The sequence below is a fragment of the Solanum pennellii genome, chromosome 6, assembly GCF_001406875.1.
Source record: "Solanum pennellii chromosome 6, SPENNV200".
In the NCBI taxonomy this organism is placed as follows: domain Eukaryota; kingdom Viridiplantae; phylum Streptophyta; class Magnoliopsida; order Solanales; family Solanaceae; genus Solanum; species Solanum pennellii.
This window is the reverse complement of record NC_028642.1, coordinates 15674658-15687831: the sequence shown is the minus strand read 5'-3', so window position 1 is coordinate 15687831 and position 13174 is coordinate 15674658. Positions and strand designations below refer to the sequence as shown.

Genomic DNA, 13174 nt, shown 5'->3' with positions numbered 1-13174 from the left:
TATGATAGAATCATTTTGCTTATTGGAGCAAAATTTACTGACATAGTCAAGGTTAGTGAGACTATCGAGGATGGGTTGAAAATCGGGAAGATTGCCCGTGTTGCTGCGTCCTCGGATCATCGGGTTTGTTGAAGAAGAAAAGAGAAGACGTTTATGCTGTCTATTACGAGGTGAGGAAGACCCCCAAAAGATCATCATCCTACTAAGGTCGTCCTCAACCCTCGCAGAATTCTTATCAGACTTGCTATACGAGAGATGGTTATCCAAATACTCCTCTTCCAATCTGCCAAAATTCTACCTCCACATACCAAAATGCCCCCCTCCAAATTACCAAAATCCATCTCCCGTTTACAAAAATTCTCCTCAACTTTACCAAATTCCATCCCCCATTTACAAAAATGTTGTTTCTAATTGTGCCAATGTGAAGTAAAATTACCGGGCGCATCCCCTGAATACCAAGCTCCAGTATTCCAAAATACCACCACGAACTACCAAGCTCCATTACCAAATTATCAGACAGATCCCTATCCCAGATATCAAGTTCCTTGTCCTAATGTACGAAACTATCGTCCAATGCCTCCTCCTCAACAAGGAAACTATGATCCCCCTCGACCCAGATTCGAGAAGAAGCCCCCCAGAAACATTACCGCGCTCGTTAAAAAGGCGAACAAATCTGTACGAGCGACTAACCGCAACTGGATACATTAATCACGTGGGGCCCAAGCCAATGGATACTAGTTCCAAATGGTACATACTCGATCAAAGGTGTGTGTATCACACTACAAGAAATATGATCATTAACAAAAGGAAATCCAGTCGTTAAAAGTCCAAATCAAGTCACTAAAGGTGTATAATGACCGAACAAATTTTAGTCGTTGTTGATCGTTAAAAGCTCTGTCGTTAAAGGTTAACGATCAGATGGCCTATCCGGTCGTTTGCTATCATTTAACATCAAAAATTAATCAGGTCACGTCAAAAATTAATTTTTTCATTACATTTACTTTAACCGACCAAATTTCCCTTCGTTGATGATCATATGACGGTTAAAAATATTTAATTACACAACAAATTTAGTTTTTAAAAATTCTTATAGTGATCATATTTTGCCTACCGATAGTTGTCAGTTAACTTTCGAAGACAATAAATAATTCAAGCACTCTATGAATATTATTGTAGCAGTAAAGACACACTAATTAACAATTAATTTTTTGATATATTCAACACATCGAAAACAAAGAGAATAATAAAATTCTTATCATTCACATAAAATTTAGCACCTAATTTACAAAGAAAATAATGTTACAACATCAAAATATACATATTGTAGTTATATATCAATAGATTCTACCATTTTTGTATGATCGTAGCAGAATTGGTAGTCCATTTTAGTATGGTCGTAGAAGAATAGGTAGTTATGAAATTCATTCGTTGTTTTAATCTAAGTATTTCTTTAATATTATTTAAGATATATTCTAGATATAACATATCTTTGGTTCTTTGGTACATATATAAATTTTCCTCCATTAATTGTTCTAATAATTTTATATTTTTCATAGATTCTATCCAATATTGTGAATATTTCATTTTAATCTAAATTTATTTCAAAATCATACCATTTTATTTTTTCATAGACTAAATCTCGTAGGTCTATTTCATACCATTGTTGATTTAATACATCTTCTGGTTCATTATCATTAAATATTTTTTTCCATATTATTCTTCATAATTCAATTATTTTTATACCTTGAAGTATATTTAAGATTAAAGTTTCATAGCTTTTTATCATTTCGTCATGTATGTATGTGGTCATGTTTAGTGTGATGCGGGTTTTTTTATTTATTCCTTCCTATCAAATTCATAATCGATTAAATTTATATTAGATTATTATGAACTAGATTATCTGTTTATTAAGTTTTCTGTCACTACTAGCATCGTACTTTAGTGGATACTTCCTTCATATAACTACCTCAAGTTTGTTTACTCCCCTAAACGGCTTTCCTTGCCTACCGATTTCAACATTAGGATGTCATAGTATAGAAGTTTTCTCCATGTTTCCAGTGTGCTAATAAACTAGAAATAATGATTCAAATAATTCTAATACATAATAACTAACATAAGATTATTCAATCATATATATGATATTCAGGAATATATGAAATTAGTTCCGCATATTTTTTGAAAAATATACCTTTGTTTCTTGCGTATTCATGCTATCTGAAATATCTGATTGGATTTCAGATTGTTCCTCCATTTATCTAAATATTAATTTTTTTGTTGTGAGAGTGTCTTAAAAGAAATATTTATATTTCAGGCATTGCCCACCTTTATGTTACATATTCCTTCCTTTATATAGAAAGAAATTAGTGCATAATCAGACTCCTACTATACTCTACACTTACTTTACAACTATCCCTACCATACTACTTTTACACTTGTCTTTTTAATAATACACCTTACCTATCATACTTTACACTTGTCAACATATATTTAATAATGCACATGCATATGTTGACTAAGTTATGTGACTACTACTATATATTTCAAGACTTTTACATATCTACTTGTTGCTTTATGTGGCCAAGTAAGTTTTTTTGTTTTCTTTTATCTTCATTTTTATCTTCTTGTCATCTTCCGTCTTTATCTTTTATCTTCATCTTTATTTTGTTGTCATCTTCCTTTTTTATCTCTTATTCCACATGGACGTCTGGGACTATATTATCTACTCCGTTGCATTTTGAACATTTGGATCAGGAGATTTGTGACCAATTAGCTTGAAATATCTTGTTAAGCTCGTGTTTTAGGTCGTACTTTTGGCTTAAGTATTGATAAAATTCATCTCTTGACTTCATCCATATCTTCTTTCATTAGCTCTCTTGAATTGGAATAAATTATTAACTGATCTCTTGCACAGTAGCTCCATCTAGCGTTTCCGTTTAAATAATTATTTGCTACTTCATGTATAATGGTTGATATACAAAATATTCTATTATTGGCATAGAAACTTCGTATTTCACTTTTTTGTACCTGTGGTTGTTATTCAATATCTTTCGGTATTATCATATCTTTTGTTAATCGTACTTTTACTACTTGTATCGGAGGTTTTATCTCCTCGTATAATCTCTGTTGTTGCCGTATAAAATTTTACATAGAATAAATTTCCCTTCGTAACTCTCTTATAAGTAATAAATGCTTTATGTATCTCCGACATTCCACTTAGTTCCTCTCCATTATATGTATATACTGTATTCAGTAATCCATTGTTTTAACATGTCCTAACTAAGTTGGCGTTAGTTTTCGATTGTGCAATCAGTTTTTTATAACCTTGTAATTTTTAGGTTAAATAATCGTTGTTGGGTTCTTGGATTGTAGTAGATCTGGGTTTAAGGTTTAAAAACGTTTACATTCTTTTATATATTTTCTATATAGATTCGCGTAATATGGTTATATGTTCTTTTCACATGGTGTACGCTATCTACGTATGTAGAAGTTTGTGGTTCTGTAGTTAATATGTTTTTTGGTGTTAGCCTCGAGGTAAATGGTTTTTCGAATAACTGGTTTAAGTTTGAATTCTTATGTTTTTCACTAACTCGTTGGCTTGTACCTACAGCTGTATTTAAATGATTGTTATGGGTTTTGGGTGTTACCCAACGTCATCGTTTAGCTCTAGATTCTTTCTGTCTTCCGATTGACATAGTTCCTCAATTTTGTAGTCACGCTGCTGACTTATGCTAGCTTTCGACTTCATATTATCTTCATTAGTCTTTAGCTTTTGTATCTCGTTGTCCATACTATCCACTTTTGTAAAGATTGTAGTAATAGCTTCGAGTATTTTTTCAGTTCTATCTTCTTCCTTAGTCTCAGTCTGAGTAGCTTTGTCGTGATAAGTAATATGCAATAACATTCTTATCCGTTTTTATTACTTTCAATTGTAAATGTGAAATTTAATATATTTAATACTAATGTCCTTATTTTTTTTTGTTACCGAATCTAGTATTTTTCTTGTAAGCCACCATTTTACTTGTGTATTATATGTTCTTATACTGAATTTGGTATATACAATAATTGGTTCAAATGATAATTAACACTTATATGCTGAATATAATTCTTTTCTATTTATTTCCTATTTTATTTCTTTATTATTAATTTTTCTTGAATAAAACCTGCAATGATATTCTATTGTATTGGCATCATACTTGTATTTTGATATTACTCCATAACTTTTTTTCACTCTCATGTGATTCCATTATATAAGTAAATTTTTTGTTTTCGTCTGAAAATTATAGTTTGGGTAAGTTTTTACATAATAATTTTACCTTTTGTATCTGTATTTGGTCTTTTTATCAAACTGGTATTCCATATCTTTCTTTAATTTTTATTGTAATGGTTTTAAATATTCTGCGAATTTTTGTATGTATTCTCTTACTTGATTTACTAGGCCTAAGAATGATTGTAATTTTCTTTTTGTGTCTAGTTGTTCATTTGAGTTAATTAGTTTTTGTACTATATGTGTTTGCATTTTTATTCCATTTTATCGATTTGTATTCCCAAGAATTCAATTTGATTTTTCATTATATCTGCTTTCTTTTTATTTAGACTTATACCCGAATATTCTATTATATGTATAAAATTTTCTAATAATCTTACATGTTCATCTTGTGTTTTGGAATATAATAGTTTATCATCAATGTATATCATATAATTTTCTGTTTGTTTAAAGTAATTGTACATAAAGTGTTGATATATGCCTGGTGCATTTTTATATCCAAATGGTAATAGATTCCATTTATAAAATTCTTGTGGTACACTGAATGTTGTTAGTTTTTTAGATCCTTTTTCTAGTTTTAAATGATGAAATCTTGATTTACAATCAAATTTGCTAAAATAATTATATCCTTGTATTTGTCTTATCTTTAGTATTTTATTTGGTATCGGATGATTATATGTTTTGGTTTTTGCATTTATATTTCTATATCAATAATCATTCTGCGTTTTCCTCTTTTTTTTTCACTATGTTTATTTACAATAAATGTCAGGCTTGTGTGCTTACTATTGCTTTCTTGTATATATCCTTTTTCTAATAATTCATTTATATGTATCTTAAATTCGGTTAAATCATTAAAATTATATTTTAATTATTTTTGGGTTATTATACTATTATTATAAATTAGCTCAATTTTCACTTTTGTTTTATGTTTTTTCTATCCTTGTAAAGGATCTTCATTATATAATAATTCTAACATATCTTGGATTATTTTTACTTTATTTATAGAGAATACAATTAATTTAATCTTAGGGTCTTCTTCTTTTATATTTTCTAACTTTTGCATAATTTTCTCACTTCCTTTTATCCATTCTGTTCTTTTTCCTTTTTTCTTATTTACTCTTTTTGCTCCTATTTTTTGTTTACATGATATTGTGAACCACCAATGTGATTTTGTTATGATATGTGGGTATAATTTTTCTTAAAAAGGCTTCCTAATAGCATATTTTTTTAGTCAATTCAAAATTATATATTTCTTCTATAGTTAATATCTTATCCCATATTTATATTTTTATATTTTTTGCTTTATATGTGATCATGCTTCCTTCATTATTAAATCATGTTACTATTATCTTTGTTTTTAACTTTTCCCATTTATCTTCCGGTAAACAATTGTATTTACATATATTAGCTTCTGCTCTCGTATCTATTATCGGTGTATAATATCTGTTGTAATATCCCTCTATTACTGTCTTTGCAAGTATATGTATTTTCATATTTTTATCCTACCAAAGTTCTTTTTATTATTACTCTTTTATTTTTATAATTTATTTTCAATTGTTTGTCTTTTAGATTATATGGTTTTACTTTTTTAATCATTTTATTCCTAAAATAATATTTTCATCTCCTTGATAAATTTTAAAATTTTATTACTATCGGTACTCCTCCAATGATTATTTCCTTTTCTATAGTTTCTTCGGTATACATTAATGCTTTTGGTAGTTAAGGGCATGATTGCCTAGTAGTTATTATTTCATCTTCTGTTTCTAATTCTCTTGTAATATATTTTTTTTCTCATCCTATATCTATTAATATTAAATATTTTCGTTTTTCCATTATTCCCATTATGTAATAATAATGTGGTTTTATTTCATCTTTCATTAGTTTTTGTGGAGTTTTATCTATTCTTCTTGAGGTACTCATTTTTAATGATATTTGTGTTATTTCACAGTTTATTCTTTTTGATGTGCTTAATCTTTCTTTAACTATTTCTAAGACTTCTTCTATATCAATCTCATTATAACTATAATCATTGTATATATTACTGTGACTATCCTTTCAAAAGGATCTTCTATTTTTATTTTTTTAATTTTATTTTTGCTGTTATTTTATGTTTTGTTGTTAAAACATAGAAGTTTTTACATCGAGCTGTAAATATTTTACTTCCCGGGATTAGTTCTATTCCCGATATTTTTCAATATTATACTAGTTATTTATCTATGTTCCTGTCGTTTCTTTCTATTGAGTAGTTAGCAATTATTATAAATTTAAATTTTTGTTATATGAGGTTACCTCTTTCTGCACTTATTATACTGTCTTCTATGGGTTGTATGATTCTATGATCCGTTAAGTATATTTCTTTTGATGTATCTATTCCTTCTCTAAAACATGCTTTTATTAGTATTTTTGTTCCTCCTAAATGTACATACTTAATTGATTTTTAGACTTAATGTCTTGTATTTCTTTATTTATTATTCGTTTGTTTATTATTGGTATTTTGGCATTTCCTTTAGTGTATTTGCAATCTATGATATGTTCTCTTTGACTTACTACATATTATTCATCTTTTTGTCGTTTAAACCAGTTTCTTATTGTTGGTTTTTCCAATATTTTTGCAATGTTTATATCTAATTCTTTTCCTTCTATTTGTTCAAATATATTATTATCAAATATTATTTTTTGTTCCAAGGATTCTTCGTCTTGATGTCTTCTTTGTTTACTATTTGTATATCTATTTCAGTAATTTATTGTATTTTAGAATTCATTATCTGATCCATATCTATATCGTTATCCATTTCATTTTCTGATATTTCATAGATGTTATCTTCTCTTTCGAATTCATAATCTATGTACTCTATATGGGTATATTTTTCATCGTTTAATATTATTTCTGATATTTGTTTTTCTTTGAAGTTTTAGGTAATTTATAGTCTATGGCTATATGTCCAAATTTTCCACAACTATTACAAGTGCATTCTGTTAGTTTTCTTTTTGGTCTATATGGTATTTTGGTTTTGTAATTTTTTACATAGTATTTTCTTCTCAATTTTTTTATATGTATTTTGATATGTATTTTTTACTATTTCTATTTATATAATATCTATCCTTACAACCCAATTGAGGGGTTGTTTGATTTTTGAAACATTCCAAAGTTTTTACTGATATTTTTTCTATTTTTATTTCGTCTTTATGTTTTTCACATAGTTTCATAAACCATCGTTGATAGAATTTTATTCTAGCTCCTAAGGTATCTATTAATTCTGCTTTGTTCAATTTTTTATGACTTTTGAATTAAAAGGTTCAGGTAATTTTGTAAAATATAATTTTTTTATTTCTTTACTTTCTTTTGTGCTATATGTTCCTTTATAATAGTATTCCCTAAATACACATGTATATTCATCTATGTAACACATATTACATATTGGTAATTTTATCATTAGATTCCAATTTATGATTTTTTCTTTATTTTTCTCTTGTACCTCTGTTGTCATACTACTAAATTCATTTCTTATAGCTACTACATTTTTATGTAATATTGCCATAGTTGTAGTAGCTAATTCCCCACCAGATTTTCTATTACTTCTTAAAGTTTATAAACTTTCATCTGATAAATTTTGTAACCATAATTTTACTGTTCCTATAAGTGTTCTTTCTATATATCCTGGTGTCTCTGTTATTACTATTTTGTTATTGGTTAATTGTTTTTATATATATCCTATCCATAATTGGATTGTTTTATTTATATCTTCTACAAAGTCTAATTTTAGAAAATTCTGTTGTTCAGTTATTGGTTAAGGTGTCCATTTTTTATTCAATCTTTTTATCCCATATATTTTTTTCTCTATCATAGTGTCCGTAGTTTTCATTGTAATATTTCGGATTTGAATTTTTTGGATTTTATACTCATGATGTGCTAGGTTTTTCATCCATGTCTACGCCTCCTGTATTTATTTCTAAATTCCTTGCATCATCTATATTTGCTAAAATTTCCGTATATGTTTTGCTTGTTTCCAAATGTTGTTCTAGATCATCATTGTTTATTTCTTTAATTATTATTTTGGGTAGATTATCTTAGCTATTTTCTTCTTTTTCTTCTAATTTTCTTCTAATTGCAATTTTTCTTTGAGTTTTAACTATCTCATTGGCTAATTTTGTTTTTTTGTTCTTTTTGTCTTTGTTTAATTTCATACATTTCTTTTAACATTGCACTTCGATCGGATGCGGGTATCAAATCCCGCCGCTGAGATGTCCAGCGGATTCCTAGGCCTTGACGAATGGCCGGCCACCTTTTACGTAAGAAGAGCAAAAGGCCCAGGGCATTGCAGGATGAACGAATGTGAATGAGTGTAAGCTTCGTTGCCTGAAAACGATTGGTGCTGACCACAGTAGGTTCTACCGTGGTATTAAGAGAGGCCAGGCGGTGACAATTGAGAGGTTTTCGCTGAGCATTCCAAGTCACACTTGAAAAGAGGTCAAATGGCAAGGCAAGGCCATACGCCCGTTTGGCTCCTCGCGGAGTATAGCTCACACCCAAACATCTGATTGGGGAACGGGGCAACGCCCATGAAGCTCCGGCGGAAAGGGAAGGCCTGCCAGGCAGTATGCCCATGGGCGCAAGATTCTTCGAAATAGCGCGGGCTGACTCGGAGACCTGGGACCCTGGCTTAGTAATGAATGAAGGGAAGCTCTTCGAGCTTTCTCCGCCAGCGGCTTATGTAGTGGTCGGCCTTATAAATCTCGCTAAGCCTCGCTTCCCTCTCCCGTTCACTTATTAAGTGGAAAATAGTCGTCGACATCCTATAAGCGACTTGACCGAGTCTCCGAAGCTTTTCTTTTCTTGTAGTCAGCCCGTAATGCCTCTCGTCATTTGCTTGCCTCCAATCAGCTCAGAATGCCTAATGCCTATTATTTAGTGCTAGAAGCTAATCGCCTTAAGCTCACCCTTCAGGTCTCGCTTCCAGCGCAGGAGGCAAAGCATTTTTCCAGACGTCCCGGCCTGGGAGCCCCGTTCGCCTTTGGTACTTCAGTAGATCTTCTAAAAAAAGCGCTACTTCAGCCTTAACTACAACAACATTACGCAAGCCCCGCCGATACATACCTATAGAGTAAAATTCTAATAAAAAAGTACCTGTGACGACGACTTTCTAGGTTTATGGATTCAGTCAGCTAAACTCCATCAAACTCCTCAATCAATATCAACAAGATGTCGTGACCCCTTAGGCTTGGTTTACTTTGGTTTGAATGTAAACTAAAATAAGCGGCGTTTATTCAAACAAAGGGAGGCGAAGGTTTCCTTGTTTAGTAGTACGAAAGTAGTTCTACTATCAAGATGTTTAATATATATAAGAAATATATACTATTGTAGCTGTAGAACAGAATGACGTTCGCCCTTACTTTGACTTTCTGAGAAGGACTTAAGTAGCTAAGTTTCCAAAGGCGAACAACCCCCTGTCCTTTATAGTATAGTCGTAAGGGGCTTCTCAGAAAAGTAAGGAAGAAGGCATTCGAAAGGCCGACCACTACCACTATCTCATAGGCATTCTGGTGGTAAAACCGATTACTACACGGCTCTATACCAAGTCATGAGCGATAGCGAAGCCAAGCTGCCGTCTATAGACAAAGGGACGAAAGCCCGACGAAGGCCTATGCTACAGTAAGCAAAAAAGTAGGTTGAGGTTATGAAGTCACTTAGCCGTATACTATACAAATGGAAAGGCGTCAGTACGGAGTAATGTCTGCTGTGGATATAGACTAGGCTATAAGGAACAGAGTCTTAAACTATGGACCGAGAATACACTAAGGAACAAGGAAGCTTTACTGAGAAAAGTAGTCAAGGAATAAAGAAGCTTCTCTAATAGCCCAGTTGAATAGGCGGGCGAAGGCTTTTTGAAAATGTTTTTTTCTTGTAAATGCATTTTTTTCTATTTATAGAGAGGGGGCTTCAAGTTCTTAGGAAGAGCCGTACGATACATCTCACGTACGGTTCGGGAGCCGAGCCCCTGCGCAGGGGCTTAGGTGAAAATTTATATAATAGCCAGTCATCAATTGGAGGCGGGCAAGATGGTGATGAATTGCGATTGGTCTAAACCTTCGACTAGCGACTTATTGCGGCCTTCCTAGAATGCCCATACAGACTAAGACCATATTCACACAGCGAAGAAAGGCCGAGTGGAAGGGGGCATTCAGCTGGCTGCTTCTTTGCCATGCACTTTGCTTCGCTTTATTTTTTTGAAGAAAGAGACCAAATGAGAGTGAAAGGCAAGGGAAAGCGATAGAAAAGTCCCTCGCGCGAACTACTACTTCTAGAAATGGTGAGACTAATAGTGAAAGAAGCACCGAACCAAGGAGGATCCTATCCTGAAGTAGAAGGAGGAGTAGGAGGAGTCAGTTTTGTTTAAAAATTGGGGAACGTAGTGTCGGACAATTATGCCATTCGGAAGAAGTCTTCTAAAGAAGAAAAGCCTGTTACGAGTAAGTGGAGAGGAAAGATCTCCAGAGATTCTGATCTCATTCCATTGCAGTGGCTCAACCAGTAACCAATGGCGAAAACTCAAAAATCCATGGTTTCCCGGTAGAACCCTATTTCGCCCAAGTTGTTTCGGAACCGGAAAAAAGAAGCGGTTTTTCGCACAGCTTGCTCATAGTGCAGGTCCCACTTGTATATCGTATTTGGCCGAAGAAGCATCGGACAGGTTGGAGTTGTTACCTTCTTGGGATCCATGGACCAAGATCTGCTTTTATTATATGGTCAATACCGATCTACTTTAGTAGATCATATGTATGTAGAAAAAGCAACTAATTTGGATGAAATAGAAACATCTCTTTTCCATTTTTATTTACCCAGTTCATATCTTTGTTTCGTGTGTTCCTGGGAGGGATTCGATCTCGGAATACCACCTAAATAACTACGGCTAGAGAGTAAAATAGGTCGGGAAGAAAGCGTCTGAGATCGGGTCGGACGACATACATCTTGGTTGGTTCCACCCCGGTCTTGGTGGTGTAGTTATAAGATGTGCCGTAGCTTTAAACTCTTTTTTCGAGATGAGAATCATAGACTTTTTTATTTCCCAAGCAAGGGAATCCATTTGCCTTCGACCTGACTTTCTAAATGGGATTCCGAGAAGGTGGAGTTCAGTAACCCAGTTCAGTGACCGAGGAGAGGTTGAGCAGAAGACAATGAATGGAATGATCCGAAAGTCGCTATAGACGATCGAATTAGTCTTAGTGAAGCTAGTCCATTAATTAGATATATCACTTGTGCGTACGTTATCTATAATAAGAAAAAACCTGGCTCAAGGTAGCGAAAGGGAGTAGCAAAGGGGAAATTCGTTAGGAGAGAAGACAAGGATTCCCTTGGTCCTTCTAAGGACTAGCACCATACCTGGATTTACCGCCCATATAGAGAATACCAGTCGTCCAGCTTAGAAACCATTGAACTAGCTGCCGGAGAAGGGGAACTTCAACTAAGAAAGAAGAATAATAAGAAGAATTGCATAAGTATGGCCTTTTTGTGTTCTAATTCTAAACCGACGAGGCGCTGCTGGATGCTTCTGATCAATATAACACAAATAAGAGGAAATCAAATTATGTATGATGAACTTGAGTCGAGTCACAAAAAGGGCTATGATGAGCTTGAGTCGAGTCACAAAAAAGGGTATGATGAGCTTGAGTTGATTATTTCAAAGATCGAATTTCAGTTTTTTCTTATGTATTGTATTATTATTTTTCCTTTTTTCTACCCTTTCTATTCGAGGAGTCATAACAAAGAGTATAAAATATCTTTTGGTATTCGTTTTTCTCCCTCTCCAATTTCAGAATTATTATTCGGGCGGGGCTCTTGAAGGCTTCCTTGCCGCGTGCGACGCCGGAAGGGGTTCCCCGTCTTGCCCTTTTATACCCTCCTGGGAGAGAATCACAGACGCACATTCCCGAGCCTGAGGTTGCGCCCATTCCGCGCGCCGTTTTTGTTCCGGAATTAGAACGCCCTCTCCTTCATGATATCCAAAGGAGAGAGGAGCTTCAACACCGGCTGTCCTTCTATTTTATCTGGAGGAACGAGCCCAGGCACCTCCCACTCATTTTGGGTATCCTGGAGAAGCAGTTCCTCTTGGAAAAAAGGGTCAAGGCCGCATTGGTGGGGGATGGGTTTCCCCCCCAGATAGTTCTTGCTCGGAGGTCAGAAATCCACAACCTCCTCTTTAACCACCCTACTAGGGGTGGGGCGGCTCTCTCTAAGAATACCTTAAATAGGTATTTGGGCCAGGTCGAGCGGGATGGCACGCAGAAAAGCGTGCCCTATCTTAGGGTGCTTCGTGCTGCCCGGTATTTGGTCTAAGTGGGTTCTCCCGCTTTTTCGCCTTTCAGAAGGGTGGCCCACACACGGGCATGGGGAAAGGGGGGGAGACTAGCCTCATTACTTCCCACAGGGCGAGAGGTGCACCTAACCCACCTACCCACTCATCAATCATGGTGTTCAGCTGACTTGCATTGATAGACCCCTATTGTATTGGAATTAGGCGCCCATCTTTTTACTATTTTCAATGAATCTCTTCCATGTTCGATTCTACTCTATGTTAGAACATTTTTGTGAATGCTATTCTGATCTAAGTGGTCTTATTCTTTGTCCCGTGCTAGGTAGCATTATTCCTCTTTTCATTCAAAATTCAAGAATACGACTGGTACGATTAATTGGTCTGTGCGCCTCTCTTATTACTTTTTTGTATTCCCCTGTTCTTCGGATACAATTCGATCCTTCTACGGCCAAATCTCAATTTGTGGAAAGCCTTCGATGGATTCCTTAGGAAAACATCAATTTTTATTTGGGTATACACGCTATCTCTTTATTCTTCATGATATTGACCACATTTCTTATCCCTATTTCCATTTTAGTGGGTTGGTCTGGTATGAGAAGTT

The 13174-nt window shown here is 33.8% G+C and overlaps 1 pseudogene; it reads left to right on the top strand.

Annotated features, from left to right (window-relative positions):
* Window positions 1-10672: 10672 nt before the first annotated feature.
* Window positions 10673-11225, top strand: LOC107022922 (annotated as a pseudogene).
* Window positions 11226-13174: the final 1949 nt, after the last annotated feature.